We start from the raw sequence: 18,523 nt of genomic DNA, 5'->3' as shown, positions 1-18,523 counted from the left end.
GGAAAATCTACCTACTATCACTCAAAGTTGTCCTAGACACTATACGAGCATTTCTTAAATAGGCAATTTTATGCCATCTAGGAAGGTTCTAGATACTCAAACATAATACCTAGGGCCAAAAGACCCTAGCAATACATATAGTGTTATCCAAATACATTTTTGACATTTATTTTGGAAGTGTTGGTTGGACCAACTTTGGAAGAACATAAGTCTTGAATTGTTGCTCTATTTGGCTATCACAACCAGTTTTTGGAAACCTTAGTTTTTTATCTACAAGCTCAAATTGGTGCAAGCACCCATTGAGCCTAAAAATTTTCTATCAATAGTGAACCTAAGTTTTTATAAAAAAATTATACACCAAAAATCTACAATAAATCCATGAATACTCATGATATGGTAGTGAGCCTTAACTAGTAGGTTGATATATCCAAGATGAGTATCCACCTCTAAAATTAGAACATTCAGAGCTCATATGATTGACTTAGTAAGTTACAAGCCTCCACAAACAACAACTCTACATTAAGACAACCCTTGTTCAAACAACTAAAATGAAATATTATTGGTTGATGCAAGATTGCTCTTGTAGCTAGGATGCTCCTACATTAGACACTTGGGGTAATTTGAGAAGTGACCTCGTCATGTCTCAGGTATTTAGAGGAAAACCAAGATGGTTAACCTCATTCCTTGCTAGCCATTATGAATCTTCTATTTGCCTCCCTTTTCATTGGACTAGGTATTCTTCATGGAAAATTAGTTCCTTGTACTTTTTCCAATACGACTATCAAATATCTTCTCAATCTCCATTGTAGCCAAACTAGTTGCTAGAATACTCCACCACAATTTTGTAACATCATCTACATCACATCCTTCATAATACTCTATCAAATCTAAAATATTAAATACTATTAAAATATTAAATTCAACAAGAAACTCCACTTCATAGGCATTTCCAGAGTCATCCATTTTCACTATCTTGCATGGTCCAAACTTCTTCATTTTTAGCTTATTATATGTACCCACTGGAAAATGATCCTTTCTCAATTGAACCATGACTTCATGTCCAATATGAAATTCCTTACACCTCCTTTTCACATATACCTTAGCCTTGTACTATGTATTCATCTTTATAATGTATTTCCTCACCTCCTCATGGATATTTTTCAAATGTTTAGCAAAGTCTTCTACTTTAGCACTACTTATTTCTTTTTTATCCAATTGCCTCAAAATTATTATATGAAAATTATACCTATGGTAAAATCATATCCCATTCTTTTGGTTTATCTCCAACCAAACATCTCAACAAGTTCATCTGTCCATCGGTTTGTGGATGATGTGATGAACTATGCTTCCAATCTATCTTTAATTTCTTCCACAGTGTACACCAAAAATACACAACAAATTTGGTATCATGATTTGAAACTATACTCTTGGGAAAAATATTTAGTCTCACCACTTATGTGAAAAAAAATCTTCCACATGAACAACATCACTAGTCTTCTTGTAGGGATTGAAATATGCCATCTTTGAGAACCTATCAACCACCACAAAAATAGAATCATGCCCTCGCTAAGTCCTTGGTAATCCAAGATCAAAATCCATGCTGACATCCTCCCATGGCTTCTCTGGTATAGGTAATGGCTGGTATAACCTTGTATTCTGCTTCACTCAGGTTTCATCATCTGACATACTCTGCAACTCTATACAAATTTCTTCACATATTTCTGCAACTATGGCCAATAATAGTTCTCAATAACCAAAACAATGGTTTTATCTTTGCCAAAGTGTCCAACTAATCCTCCACTATGCTTCTCCTTGATGATATTATCTCTCAATGAACTTCTTGGAATGCACAACTGGATTCCTTTGAACAACATACCATCTTGGATTATGAAATCCAATCACTTAGTCTTGTTGAGTGTAATAGGTTCTGTAGAAGCCTTCCATGCTTCACCAAAATTAGGATCCTATGAATACAAATTATTGAGTTCCTTGAATCTAACTACCTCAATCTTATTTTTTTGTCAACAAAAGTTGTCTTCTACTAAGAGCATCTGCAACTCTATTAGACTTTCCACTCTTATGTTTCAAAACAAATGTATAACTCTGCAAAAGCTCAACCCACTTAAAATGCCTTTGGTTCAATTTTTCTTGAATTTTCAAATATTGTAAAGCTTGATGATCAGTATACAAAACAAGCTCTTCAGGAAGAAGATAGTGTGGCCACTTCTTCAATGCGTGAACTATAGCATAAAATTCTTGATCATAAAATGAATATTTTCTTTTGGCATCATTCAGGTTCTCACTGAAAAAAGTAGTAGGTCTACCTTCTTGGCTCAAAATAGCTCCTATTGTAGTACCACTAGCATCACAATCTACTTGAAAAACCTTGTTAAAATTAGGAGGTGCTAAAATAGGCTCCTCTATAACTTTATGTTTCAATAGATTAAAACTCTAATATGCTCCTATAGCCTACTTAAATTCTCTCCAATCCCCTTTCATTGTTTCATCCAAGGCTCCACAAATACTGCTAAAACATCTTATGAACTTTTTGTAAAAACTAGCTAGTCCATGAAAAAATCTTACATCTATAGCACTCTTTGGAGTAGGCCATTCAAGGATAGCCTTCACTTTCTCCAGATCCATTTTAGACCTTCTACTAAGACCACAAATCCCAGGTACACCAACTCCTTCTTCACAAAACTGCACTTCATCAGGTTTATCAGCAACTTTTCTTACCTCAACATATCAAACAAATTTTAGTTATGCATAAAATTCTCCTTTAATGTATTACATATATCAAAATATTATCTAGGTAAAAAATGAGAAACTTACCTAGAAACTCATTTAGTACCTCATTCATGAGCCGCATGAAGGTGCTCGGTGCATTGGTTAGCCCAAAAGGCATGACTAATCATTCATACAACCCTTCCCTTGTCTCGAAAGAAGTCTTCTACCATATCCTTCTTTGATGTGAATTTGATGATACCTACTCTTTAGATCTATCTTTGTAAAATACACAACTCCACTGAAATGGTCTATTATATCATCCATCCTTGGCAATGAAAATCTTTACTTGATTGTGATATTGTAAATAGTGCAAGAATCTGTGCACATCCTCCATTCTCTATTCTTCTTTGGTGCTAATAGTACTAGTACAACAAATGGACTCAGACTCTCAAATCAACCTTGTCAACAATACCTCATTCACTTGTCTATTAAACTCTTCACTTTCTACTAGTGTCATCCTATGCACTACCTTATTTGGCAAACTGGCTCCTAGAATCAAATCCATTTGCTAACAGATCTTCCTTATTGGGGGTAATCCATTAGGTACTTTATCTGACATAATATCAAGAAACTCTCCTAATACATCAATAAATTTTGTGGTTACCTCCTCTATTTCTTCTTTACCATCTTTTAAATTACAAAAAAACACATATGCTCATGCTCCATACCTTGGACAAACTCTTTCCATCATCAAAACATATTGTGGTGGCACTATATACATTTTCTTCTTTCTCCTTCAATGGCTTCAACTTATGTTTCACTCCATCCTTTGTTAGAGTGTAGGTATTTTCTCACCCATCATGTACAACATGCCTATCAAATTGCCATAGCCTACTCAACAACATATGACATATGTCCATAGGTATGATAACACACAACACCTCATCCTGGTAGCTTCCAATATTGAACTTCACTAACCATGACCTTGTGGTCATCTTACACCGAGGCAATATGGTATGGATGTGAGCGTTTCCACCTCTTTAGCTTAAACTTTGTGACCATCTTTTTTGACACCAGAGTGTCCGCACTTCCACCATCAATGATAACATCACAACACTTATTTACTCATTTTTACCTAGTGTGAAACAAACTCCTCCTTTTATTGGGTTCATTCTCTCTACTCAATGAGACTCTCCTATTAACTAGTGTAGACACTCAAAATTATCCTAAACACTATATTAATTGATTTAATATCTCCTTTGACACTATAATTAATTATTTATTATTTAAGTATATTTTTCATATTCTTCTACTTATTTAATTAAATTTATTTAATTAACTAGGTTCATTTTCCTAATGTATTTAAATTTAATTTAAATGCATCCCCTCTAATATATTAAATTTATTTAATACATAATGTTCCATAAATCTCCTTTTAAATAAATTCTAATTTATTTAATTTCCTCCACTTTATTAAATTCTATAATCTTGTAATTAAGTTAATTTTTATTTAATTTAATCCTAATCCCATCCTAAAACCTAGTCTACACCCATCACTCTCATTCTTTTAAGCCTACTCATTAATTAATCCCACTTTATTATCTTAAACCTCTTTAAATCACATTTTAGCTCCTAAGTGTTTGCTTATACATGTGAGAGAAGCTCATGATCCAATAAAGCTTCCACTTCATTTACACCTCTTACACCTTTGTCCCCCCACTCCTTTCCCCAAGGTTGCTCACAAATGTGTGAGCACACCTTGAGCCTCTCAACCATAAAGGCTCCTTTTGACTTTTGCATGATTTGTCCTTTAGCCCATGTGTCTCCCTTGTGGCACCTATGTGGATGCCACATAGATGCCACCTCCTCATGACCTCTCTCAAACCTATAAATGGAGCCCTTGTCTCAAGCATTCTACATCTCCCTCCTTTGCATTGTTATCATGCTATTTTAGCTTTTGAGTTTTCTAGAGATTTTATGCTTAGAGCTAACTTTTGGTAGTTGTTTGTATTGTTTGAATTTATAGGCTTTACATTAGTTTCATGGTTGTATGATATTGCTAGGTTTCTTTCTTCATTACATTCAATTCACATTCACATCTTAGAATCCTTTGAGGATTGTCTCACTCATAGTCATTTCTTGAAGGTATTCTCCATTCATTTAGTCTTAGATTCACTCATCACATTTTGTATATTCATTTATCAATCAAGGGATTCAATAGTTGTGTTTTGGGAGAGCACATCCACATCCCTCCAATCTAAAGCACACCAACAGGGCTTCTCATGGGTGCCCCTTGTTGAGCTACTTTGAGGTTACATGAGGACTCTAACATTTTGGTTGAAAAGTTTTAAAATTGAAGTAAAATTAGTAGTTTTCCAATCTTATTTGAATTTTTGATATGCACATGCTACTAATGTTTGCTTGTTTACTTGTGCTCCTGACAGGTTAGGTTTTCATGTATACATTTTGGCTTGCCTGGTGGGACCCACATCCCTTTTCAATTTTCAAAATCTAGTAAAAGCTCGACACTTTTTGTAAAAACTGCACATTGTCATCTTGTTAGGACGTAGTGTTGTTTGCGTAGACATTTTTTCATCTCTACAGATTTTCGTCTTTGTGTTTTGGTGTTTCCATGAAAAAAAATTGCTATTTTTATTTATTTATTTTTTGTTTTGTTGTCTTTGATGATTGGACATCTTCTCATACTAAACTATCATGTTTGCAACTTTTTTTTTTTTTTTTTTGTCTGTGTTGTGAGTAGCTAAAAATTAGTAGTTCACTTAACTATCGTCTCTACCTCTAAACTGGCGTCTCTGCTATAGATTGTCATCTACACTTTTCTAGTGACCTATTTTTTCATCTATGCTTTCTGACAACCTTCTATTTTGGCATCTACAATTTACCAATGGCCTTCTATTTTGTTGTCTACATAGTTTTGTGTCTCTACTTTGCTTCTTGTCATCTGCGATCTACAAATGTAAGTAATAGGTATATCATACTTTCTTTTTATTCTGTTGTTTATGTTTTTCTGTCATCTCCATGCTTTGTCATTTTTGCCTGCATTTTGTTGTTTGCAATTTTTTATAATTTATTTTTGACTTTTGGTGGTTTTGTAGGATTGGAGTCATTCTAAGCTTATTTACGTATAGAAACGTAACGAAAAAGTTTAAACTAATATTTCTCATAGTTAGCTTTCATTTTTTGGGGATTTTGTGGAGACTAATCAAGTTGTTTATGGCAATATTTGCAGATTTGAGCATTTTGTAAACAACTAACCATGTTTCTTGCAAGTTTTCCTTAAATTTTTTAAAACTTTTTTTGGGAAATAAACTTGAATGCTTAAACACTTGTCTTTGAATGCATGTTGCACTTGGTTGGATAAATCAAATACACTCTTGAATGTGTCGAAGCTAAAACAATCCAAAACTCAATCTTGAATGCCTTAAGGTAACGTACAATCTATCATTGGAATGAATGTGGTAAACTCAATCTTGAATGCCATAGATTAAAACCTACACATTTTTCATTAGAATGTATGCTAGTGAATACACTCTTGAATGAATAAAGGTTAAAGAAAAATGCTATGATACACATTTCAATTTGGTATTAAAACATACACTCACTCAATCTTGAATGCATAAAGGAATTGACTCTTTCCTTATTAAATTTCTTATGTTGATGATGCTCAATTTTCTTATGTTGGAGAACTTTCAATTTTTATTATATTAACGATGTTGTTAAGTTAGAAAGAACATTGTATGCTATAAACACAAGTGTCTTTTAACCCCAAGATCACTTACATATTCACTCCTCTCAAGCCTTTGGGTAATCTTGAGTGCACAAGAAATAAGTGGCTTTGTTTTACATTTTTTTTAGGAGGCCTGCTTGGGGATTTTATCGCCTTTTGGGATGACTTCAACTCTAGCATGCTAGTAGAGTATAAATATCAAGAGATGAATTGAAAGACACCTTGCTTGGAAGTAAAATCTTGTCACTCTTGGCTAAACCCCAAAGAACTTTATACCTTTGGGAAGTGAAGGTGGAGATTTGAGTTACTGTCTCCTCCCAACTGTGCAGCACTATTTTCTTTCATCTACAGATTTGGGCCTCATGTACCTTGTGTATATTGAGGACACCCCTAGCTGAGCTTGTATATCCTAGTCAAAACTGTATAGGATTGTTGGTGTGTTTGATGTGCTAAGTGTTAAAAAACCTCCCCATTTGAAGGGGAACACACCATCTAAACTTTTCTTGTATATATTTCATTGTATGCTTTGCATGTTATGTTTCAAAAAATCCAAAAACATCATAAAGTTAAAAATCCAAAAAAAATTCAAAAACAAAAAATAACAAAAAGAAGCTTTAGTGTTCCATATCACTTCATCTATCCATCAAATTCATCACCATGATGCATCTCTTGTCTTAATCATTTAAATCATTCCTCAAAATCTTAATCATCTCTAGTCATTATAATCATTTCCTCATCTTCGTAATCATTCAATTAAATCCATAATCATCATCCTAATCATGGTTCATAATCCAGATCAAGACCCAATTCCCTCATTCCATGATTCATCTTCATGATTCTTAATCCAATCCCTTGTTGAATTCATTTCTTTCTAATCAATTCCTAATTCAATCCATTTGCATCTTCATCCAAAATCAATCTTTCTAATTTCATCTATTCACATCTTCTTCTAATTAAAATTTTTATAAAATCCTCTACTTTGGATGTAGGAGAACCATCTTAATCCTTGGACTTTAATGATCCAAATCTTATCAAGGTTATCTCAAACCTTCATCCAATATCAAATCAAATAAAATCAAATCCAATCAATATCAAGTCAAATCAAACACAAAGTCCAAAATTGCTCCAAGTCCTAAGTTCATATATCATCCATCATCAAATCTTTCATCATCCCTCATCTAAGTTCAATGGATAAAAATTGGATTAACCAAATGGTTGGCGAACTTCAAAGCCAATATGGAGTCATACCTCCATCACAAACCCCATATCAAATCAATCCTCAAAACTTCATATCATTTTCTTATCCATCTCATATTCCTTATTCTTCTACCTTTGACAAAGGAAATCCACCTCGTTATCCTTCATCAACACACAATTCCATTCATAGAACACACAATTCCTCAAATAGAAATGTCATGGCCAAAGAAATTGAGGAACTCAAGAATTCTATCTTGAGCCTAGTGAATCAAAAGCAAAAGTTCACCTTCCATGACATATGTCCTCTTCCCCCATGTTTTGAAGACCATAATCCTCATGTCCCATCCAACCCAAATCTTCCATGTAGTTCCCCATACTTCTAGCTTAATGTCCAAAACCATCATCCCAATCCCATACCCATACCTCCACCTCCACACAATCCTAATCCTCCAAAATCAACATCATTTCTGCCTTGTAATAGGTTTATCTCACTAGAAACTTTTTCTAAATACAAAACTAAAAATAAAGTGATCCAATCACCCAACATCATACACCCAATTCCATCTCAAGACCTTCCTCCAAAGCACTCCTTTTCTCCTCTAGATCTGAGCATTTCTCCATCCCATTATTCCCTTATCCCTCAAGATCCATTTATCCCTCTAATTCAATCTCATGATCCCCTTCCTAATCAAAATTAAGACATTCCATGTACTGCACACATTACTGATTTCATTCCATCTCAAGAGTTAGCATCCATAGATCCTCCACTTCATAAGAGGTTCCTTCCACTTTATCCACTATGATTCCTCCATTTCAAGATCAAAATGTTCCATCTCATAATTCCTTTTCATCCATTCCATTATATGATCCTATCCCACTAGATGATCCAATAATTCCTTCCATCCCACTATATGATCCTCTTTTAAGTCAAGATCAAGGTACCCCTTCATTTACATTTCATGATCCCAATCCATATCAATATCCTATTATCCCTCATAATCTCCCTCATAATCCTAATCGTTCACATGATCCTATGACACCTATCCAATCCACTCATGAATCCCATATACATGGACTCGCATCTTGTATTGAAAATGATAAGTATCCATTTAAAAAAATAATGTCTTCAGATGTTGGCACACCTTTCACTCCTTCCAAACCTAAAACACCTAAATGTTCCCATCATCCATATTCCAAGTCCATTTTGGGACCTTATATCCATAATCTACTTCCTTCCTCAATTCCATCCATTTTGGGTCCTTACATAGATCCATCCACCATATCTATATTTTCCATTTCATCCCCTCATATACCTATTAGAGATCAAGAAAGGCACACATCCTTGAATTCCTTCCAATGTTCACATCCATAAGCTCTCCATACCATTTATCCTCATACACCCCAACCATGGCCAATGGAAGCAAATTGGATGCCAAAGATAAAGAGAATAAAGCAAAAAATCTGCAAAAATCCAAGGATCAACATGTCCCTTCTAAAAGACACATTCAAGAAAAGAAAAATATGATCCAAAACAAAATCAAAAGGCCACAAAGGCTCAAAATTAAAAGTACAAAAATTATGTGGATTCCAAAGCTACTTAATGAAGCAATGAATCTAAAAGAAAGTTTCAAAATGACATCCAATTTCGCTAATCCAAAGGCTTCCCTCATTCATAAATTCTCAAATCTTCCATCTTCCAACTCCATTTTGGGTCCTTATGCCCCAAAATCCACCATCCTAATTCCATCATCTCCTTCATCCATTTTGGGTTGTTATATCCCAAAATTCAAACTTTCTCCTACATATCCTCTAAAATTCCCTCATTTCCATCACCCTTCAAGGTGTATGTCAATAACAATCTTTCCACCTCCTTCATCCACTCATTCACAAGTCTTCCAACCTAGCATCCATCAACCATGTCTTCCTCCCATCCACTCCACCCCCTTAATCCAAAAAAATTCGTAACTCCTTGACCTTGATTTACCAATCCACTTCATATTTATTTTCCCTATCCTAGCAACATCTATCAGAAAATACTCAAAACTCCTTGAAAATAACAAAGAAAGAGAGATAAATATCAAGGGATACAATCCATGTATCTAGATGCTTGAGTCCTCCCTTTGTATCCAATGTCTTTCGATTCCACTTATCAATCCATTCACTTTTCCTCTTCCATTTGCACACTATACTGGGGGCAAGCTCCATCCATACTGCATTGCCTTATATATCTTCCATATTCCTATCTACAATTCATCATCCTGGTCCATCTTTGATCTCGACTATCATTTTCCTTCCATCCATCCATACTCACTTGACATATCCCTTCCACATTATTCACACATTATCCGATATATTTCCATCCACTTTCATATCTTTGATCTTGACATCCTATCCATATCTTGCATCCCATATTCCTTGTCATGTTCATTTATTCCATCCTCCATCCATACTCCTACCTACTTTCATCCTTCTTTTATCCTTCTTTCATATGTCTTTGATCTTGGTTATCCCATCAATTTCATTCATTTCATATCCCACCTTTCTTTCATACTCTTCATATCATTATCCCTATTTCATACCCTCCCTCCCATATCCCATACTCCTTCCACTTTCATGCCTATGCTCGTGATCAATACTAGAGGCACAACAACATAATGTTCATACACACTTTGCAAGATACACATGCCTCCCCTTCCTCTATACAATAGCCTTCACACCATCTATCCATGTTCATGCATCCTTTACGACCATATTTCCTTTCATTTTCCTATCTTCGGTATGGGGCATTTAAACTCCTTTAAAACATGGTCCTTGGCTCTGTATTATCGTATACTAGATCCTTTGGTCCCCCTTATTATTCCTTCACTTAGATATCCCCACCCTTTCATCCATTTACCATTCCTTGGATCTCTCTTGTCACTGGTCTCAATCTAGTCATTTTCATCAGTTCAATCAATCCATTTCTCCTCTAATTTAATCATATTCCATTTTTGTAATCATTTCATACAAATAATTTTCCATAATCAATTGTTTCATTTTTCCATCTATTTGCATATATCTTGATCGGATTTCTAGTCTTCCATTAAACGAACTTTCCTCTAGAGAAAATTTATCACTTGCTCTCTTTCATTCCCCTTCCATTCTAATTCAATTCATCCATCATCTCATCATATCTTATCCAAATTCTTGTATTCATCATCTAATTTCATGAGACTAAGCTTCACCCCATCAAACTGAGCTTATCAAAATAGTGATTGCAAACAAACTTACACAAATTCACACTAAGAATGAATGATTTGAGAACCTTGTTCCTTTCACACAATTTCCACTGAACAATCACAAACATTTCAGTACACGTCAATCAAACAATCAATTTTTTTCCTTATAGGATGCATCCTTCCTACATAGGCTTAACAAACTCGCCATCAAGATAAAGTTCATGGAAAGAACTATGGATTGAATGACTACTTGGTCATAAGGTCTTTTGTTGATTTTATCTTTGTGTATCAGTGATAGTCTCCCCAAGTGTGCCTCAATCTTCAATATATTGGTATCATTTGAATGACTTAACCTGATTAGTCATATCATTTTGTAGTATGATCTATTTTCAAGACACTTTAACACATCTATGATGGTTTCAAATTATTGTTATGCATTGCTCATAGGGGGCAATGGGTCAGCACACTTTTTGCTAAGACCCTTGAAAAGACTTTGGTTGTTCCTAGACCTCTCTAGTGCATATATGTCATTTGTTCCATCATGACTCTGAAACCTATGTCTATTATTTTGAGAGTCTAGTCCACGCAAAGGAATCTTGTCATCTATGCTACTATAGCATATGATTCATAACTCCTCTCACAATATTAAACTAGGGTGTGCTCTCCCATATAAACACAACTAAATCCCATGGATTCATGTAGTTAAGCCACATTTAGATTAATCATTATCCAATTCACCCTGATTCATCCACTCTTACCAACAAGTCATGCAAGGTCATCTTTTTAAGCCTTTTCTCTTTCCCTTTTCCTTTCCATGTCTATTTTAGAAAAAATGGGGAAAAATATATTTTTTTCACCCCATTTCCTTGAGGGGTCACCCTCTTCCCTTTTCGTTGCTACGACACAACTCATAGGACTCCTATCCTCTCTGGGGCAACCTATATTTTCTTTTCTTTGATATAATGTCGTTCTGACATCACATCAAAGAGAGGCAAAATGCAGACACTTAAAATTGTCCTAAAAACTATATTAATTAATTTAATATCACCCTTGACACTACAATTATTTATTTATTAATTAATTATATTTATCATATTCTTCTACTTATTTAATTAAATTTATTTAAATAAATAGGTTCATTTTCGTAATGTATTTAAATTTAATTTAAATACATCCCCTCTAATGTATTAAATTTATTTAATACATAGTGCTCCATAAATCCCCTTTTAAATAAGTTCTAATTTATTTAATTCTCTCCACTTTATTAAATTTTATAATCTTACGATTAAGTTAAATCTTATTTAATTTAATCCTAATCCCATCCTAAAACCTAGTCTACACCCATCACTCCCATCCTTTTAAGCCTACCAATTAATTAATCCCACTTTATTATCCTAACCTCTTTAAATAACTTTTTAGCTCCTAAGTGTTTTCTCACACATGTGTGAGAAGCTCATGATCTAATAAAGCTTTCACTTCATTTACACATCTTACACCTTTGTTGACTTTTGCATGGCTTGTCCTTTAGCTAATGTGTCTCCCTTGTTGCACCTATGTGGATGTCATATAGATGCCACCTCCCCAAGGCCTCTCTCAAACCTATAAATAGAGCCCTTGCCTTAAGAATTTTACATCTCCCTCATTTGCATTGTTATCATGCTATTTTAGCTTTTGAGTTTTCTAGAGATTTTATGCTTAGAGCTAACATTTGGTAGTTGTTTGCATTGTTTGAATTTCTAAGCTTTGCATTAGTTTCATGGTAGTATGATATTTCTAGGTTTCTTTCTTAATTGCATTCCATTCACATTCACATCTTAGAATCCTTTGACGATTGGCTCACTCATAGCCATTTCTTGAAGCTATTCTCCATTCATTTAGTCTAGATTCACTCATCACATTTTGCATATTCATTTATCAATCAAGAGATTCAATATTTATGTTTTGGGAGAGCACATCCACATCCTTCCAATCTAAAGCACACCAACAAGGCCTCTCATGGGTGCCCCTTGTTGAGCTACTTTGAGGTTGCATGAGGACTCTAACATTTTGGTTACATAGTTTTAAAAATCAAGTAGAATTAGTAGTTTTTCAATCTTATTTGAATCTTTGATATGTGCATGCTACTAATGTTTACTTTCTTATGCATGCTTCCAATAGGTTAGGTTTTCATGTATACATTCTCCTCTTTTAGCATCTTTCAAATGAGATGATTTGGCATCTTCATCAAGATGCACAACTTTGGCCTAGCCTTTGGTTCTTCAATCTATCCTTCCTTGGTGATGGGAACACTCAACTGTTCTATGCCCTTCTTCTCCATAGTGAAAAAATTTCCCACAAAAGCTTCCTCTTCCAAATCCTTGCCCTCTTCCTCTTCCTCTGTTATCTCTATTATTCTGATCATGGAAATGGTTGGAATTATTTCTCCTCTAGTTTTGACTACTATTGCTTTCTTCATCTGTGTTCTTTTGATCATCATTTCAGCTTCATAAGACTGTCTTCTAGATCTTTTTTCATGACCTCTTCCACTATTCTTATTATCAAACCTTTTGTTTAGCTTCTCCTCAACTCTTAGGGAAAACTAGTATGCCTCATCAATACTGATCATTCAATCCAAACTCATCTCATCTTGAATTCTTGGGCTTAACCCATTAAGACAACATGAAACTTTCTCCTTACGATCTTCTGCATGATAGGTTCTTATGATAAATCGATAGAACTCCTTGGTATACTGCTGAATATATCTTTATGCTTGCTTCAATCTATAGGGATGAATTGTCACTTCAATTTTTATATCTTCTAATCCCATTTAGTGATTTTTTCCTACCCTCTTCTATTTCTCTTCAGTTGAATCTCATGTCACCAAATCATCAAATGTCCCTTCAGTTTTGCCTTTGCAAAGTTGACTCTATTAGGATCCTCAATATCTTCATTATCAAAGAATTCCTCAAATTCATTGATCAAATCGATCAGCTCCTCTAGGTTAAGATTTCTCAAAAATGTGAGAACCTCAAAATTAGGTAATTTTCCAATCTTGGAGATGGCCTTGAAAAGTCTTTCTTATTTTGGGTTTAAAACAACATCTACTTCAATATTTTCTTCTTCTCCATCTTCATCCTCGCTTTAATCTCTTATAGCAAGATTTATTCCTTTGCACATTTTTTCTTCCAATGCTTGCATCTTTCTCTATAGGGCTCAAAAACCCTCAGGTGTAACATCTATGAAACTCCCACCATGCTCTCTTTGTGGAAGCATATTCATGCTTCTACTCAAACCCTAGTGAAAACTGCCTCACAATCTAAGATCTATCTACATGTTTAGCCAAAACCACAATCCTTGTGCAAGCTACCTCATAGTCGTCGATTTTTCTACAAAATTAGGAACTCTAGCTCTAATACTGCTTGATGAAGGGTGTTCTTAATACCATAAATACATAATAGAAACAAAGGAATAATAACAACAATTTGTGAGAATTGTTGGCCATTTTTGCCTCCCCATTCATCCCATCACTGCTAACTAATTTGAGAGATCTTCAATGGGCTAGATTTTTTGATGTGGGTGAACACACTTTTTGGTTGGGTTTAACATCTCGTGTTGACTTAGTCTCTTCATGAGCTTAATTGGCCTGGTTCCTTCATTGATCAAGCTAGTTCAGTTTTTTCTTTGATCAAGTTGTTTTATTTTCTTTCATTTGTCAAGTTTATGGTTAACATGCATTTTCTATTGGGGTTAACATTTTGCATTAAACATTCTCACTATTTTGAGGAGTGACTTTTCTTTCTTTCACAAAATTGCAAAATCGCTATTGCCTCTTTAACTGAACATTTGAGAAATGTGTCAACCAACCAGTTTCATACAACATGGTAGATCCTTCTTTTGTTGGGCTATTTTTAATCAAATGGTGGTTGTATTTTTGCATCATTTCTTGGGCTTCTTGCAAAGATATGATGGCCATTCTATTTTGGAGCATCTTTGGATATTTTGAGTGCATCTCAGTCATCTATGGTTATAAAGGAAGTTCTTGGATCTATGGTGGGGTTTTATTCATTAGTTTAGGAGATTTTTGCAGTTTCTAAGCCATCCATTTCAACGAGAAGATTTACACCAATGGTTCACATCTTTTCAAGGAAAATCATATTTATTCCACATAGGTCAACCTTATAATTTTTGCGGTGGATTAACATTGCGTGTTATCCCATCCCACATTTTTTGAGAGTGGCTCAAATTTTTTTATTGTGGCCATGATGACAAAGATTGTTTCTTTAATGTTGAACAATATTCTTGGGGCCTTGTTTTCATGAAACCTTTGCATCTCCATACTTCATTAATAATTGTAATGATCAAATCTCATGGGATTCAAATTCTTATAGTTGGATGCACTTATTTTTTCCTTCTTGTCACTTCATTACAATAGATTGTATTTCATTATCAAATTTAGTTCTAATATTCATTTATTGTTGCTCTTTACAACTTGACTCCACCTTGGTTGGGGTTTGAACTTCAAGTCTAAATCTAAGTTATGCATGAACTCTATAAAAGGTACTTGTAAATATATTTACTGGGTTCTTCTCTTTTTATTAGTTGCACTAACATTATGCTCTTCAACTTGCCTTCCATTAATGAAATCTTTTTTCCTTACCTTCTCTTTCCATTTTACTATCTAGTGCATGTATATCTCTTGTAGTAAATGTTTTCTTTCTATTTTCTTAATTTTACATGTTGTGTTTAACCTGTTGGCAGTTGTTGCATAAGTGAAAATTATCTTTGCTTTCAACATTTCATTAGTTTTAGACCTGCATGTCACTTTGGGAGATAGATTGAAGTCAAATTTATTGTATTTCAAGCTTTCATTAATGTTTTGTGCAGTTGTGGATAGAGTTGCAACCATTTCAATTAGGTGCATCACCCTCTTTAGATTAGATTAGGTCATTTTCTTTCCTGCATATCCTTCTCCCTTTTCCTGTCAATAGTAGTTAAGTGCATCTTGATTGTAAGGAAGCCAACCTTCTCTAGAGATTTAGCCACAGAGTGCAAGTACCACACTTGGAGTTTGTTTACATGTTACATAGGGTTGCTTGAGGGTCATACCTCAAGCAAGGGTGCAAACTTTTGTGTCAACAATTTTTGGCACACCTAGTGAGACAATCATTTTCAGCTACATAAGTCTGCTAGAAGCCAATCCAATCTTATGCATTGAGAATTTGGATTTTATTCTCAGTGAAATCAACCTTTGGAGGTATTTAATCAAACACCATGGTAACTCTAACTACATATCTATTGGTTTCACACAGACACGGTCCTAGTATTTACAAAGGTCATCTCTGATCTTTTATAATTTTTAATTTTTTCTGTGAAATTGCAGCTTTATTAAAGTTTTAACCATGGATCCATATCATATAAATTCATTATATTTTCCCCCATATCATGAAAATGCTATTTCACATCCCTCTTTCTATCAATTTCAATCTTAGCCTCAAGCTGGTTATAGCCAGTATGCTCAAAATTTCTATTATCCTTCCACTACTATTCATCCAGCCCCAACATCTCCATATAAAGAACTTAAATATATGATGTTAGAGTTCCAAAAGAATATGGACATTAAGTTTCATGAGTGGAGTGAGGATTTTCTAGCTTTCAAAAGTCAAGTGAATGAAAATGTTGAGCAGTTGTTGGCCTGGGATAGGTAGCTTGAAGAGATTGCAAGGCAATAGGGGATTGATTTGCACCTATGAATAGAGGTCCAATAGGGGAAATATGGACAAGATTATTCTTGTCAGGCCTCTCCTCAACATCAAAAACCAGACAATTAGGCCCCGTTTCACTCTCCAAAGTGAGAGTTGAGAAAAGCCCAAACTGAGGAGGATCTTGCAAGAGGATCAATTGTTGTGGAAGAAGAGACAAGGCTCGAGCTTGCTCAAGTGCAAGAAACTGAAGCATAAGAGCCTCCAAGGAGAAAATTTTCTAGCTTTAGATAGAGTAGCCCTCCTATTCTATAAAAAAAAAATGCAAGAGCCAAAGGCCCACTCACAAGAAATATTGATGAATCCATTTGAATAAGAGCCACCCAAATGAAAGTTTTCTAGCTTTGGAAGGAGTGAGCCTCCCTAGATTTCCATTCCTTTCTACAATAATCAAGAGCCTACACTTCCTCAGCTTAATTTTGAGAAAATTTCAATGGAGAGGAAGGAGATAGAAGAGGATGAGGTGGTTCCTACCCTTAAGAAACCAAAGGTAGTTGATCAAGCTTTAGATGGGGAAGAAAGATCAAACCTGCTGCAAGGAGAAGAAGAGAAAGATTATCAATTGCAATAAGAAGACAAGCATGAGAAAGAGGAAGAAGAAAATATAGACATAGGTTATGATTTGGAAGAGGATTTTTTAAGCATCATAATGAATTTTTGCTCAATGTTTGATGCCATACCAATAGCTCCCAAGGAGATGGCTCATGAATACAATGAAGATAGGGTGGAGATTCTTTGTTCACAAAAAAATGAGGAGCCACTTCCAAACTAGTTGAAAGAAAACATTATAGAGCACAACATGGTCAAGGCTAACTACCTAGACCCTAAGCCATCAAGAGGATGCCCCATAAGGCATCTAGCTCTATAATAGATCAACATGTTGCCCCTTGTCATGCTCATTCTAGAGCATGAGCGTGAAGACAAAAAGGAGGACCAAGTTTTTCTTGCTCAAGATCAAGGCATCTTAGTGCTGGAGAGAAGCTTCTTTGTTTTCAGCATTGGGAAGGAACTCCATGTAGTGGTGTTCTTTTTTTGCTTGCTGCTACTTTCAGCTACCCAGATGCATGGAAGAAAAAATCAACTTGTGAGGAAAGGCACCTACTTCAACAAACTAGTCAATGAATTTGCTTGATATACTTTTACATAGTAAAGTAGGAGTTTTGCGCTTTCCAAGAAGCACAAGAAAATATTTGCTCCCTTTTCTAGAGCTTTTTGGAGCTCTCCAGAGTTATTCTACTTTTTGCTAGTTAGAGATATTTTGTGAAGTGCAGGTGGGATAACACATCAATTCTTGGTAGTGACTCCATGCCTAATGGATTTCTTAAAGCCATTGATCTATGCTTAGTAGGCAAGCATCCCTTTTGAGTCATCAAGAATGTTGGCCACTTTTTCCTCCTCATTCAATCCATCATTGATAAGCAATCTAAGAGATCTTCAATCCGATGGATTCTTTGATGTGGGTTAACACATTTTTTGTCTAGGGTTAACATCTCATGTTAACTCAGTCTCTTCATGAGCCAAGTTGGTTTGGTTCCTTCATTGAATGAGCTAGTTCAGTTTGTTCTTTGATTGAGTTGACTCATTTTCCTTCATTTGTCAAGTAGTGGGTTAACACACATTTTTTGCTAGGGTTAACATTTTGCGCTAACCATTTTTGCTTTTTTGGGGAGTGACTTTTCTTGCTTCCAGAAAATTGCAAAATTGATGCTACATCTTCAACCAAACATTCGAGCAATGTGTCGATTAACTAGTTTCATGCCACAAGGTAGATCCTTTTTGTGCTGGGTTGCTTTTAATTAGACGATGGTTGTATATTCACATTAGTTCTTGGACATCTTGTGAAGATACGATGACCATTAGATTTTGGAGCATCTTTGGATATTTTGAGTGCATCT

The sequence above is a fragment of the Cupressus sempervirens genome, chromosome 3 (assembly GCF_028749045.1).
Source record: "Cupressus sempervirens isolate cs-2001-9-10 chromosome 3, ASM2874904v1, whole genome shotgun sequence".
NCBI lineage: Eukaryota > Viridiplantae > Streptophyta > Pinopsida > Cupressales > Cupressaceae > Cupressus > Cupressus sempervirens.
This window is presented reverse-complemented; position numbering follows the sequence as displayed.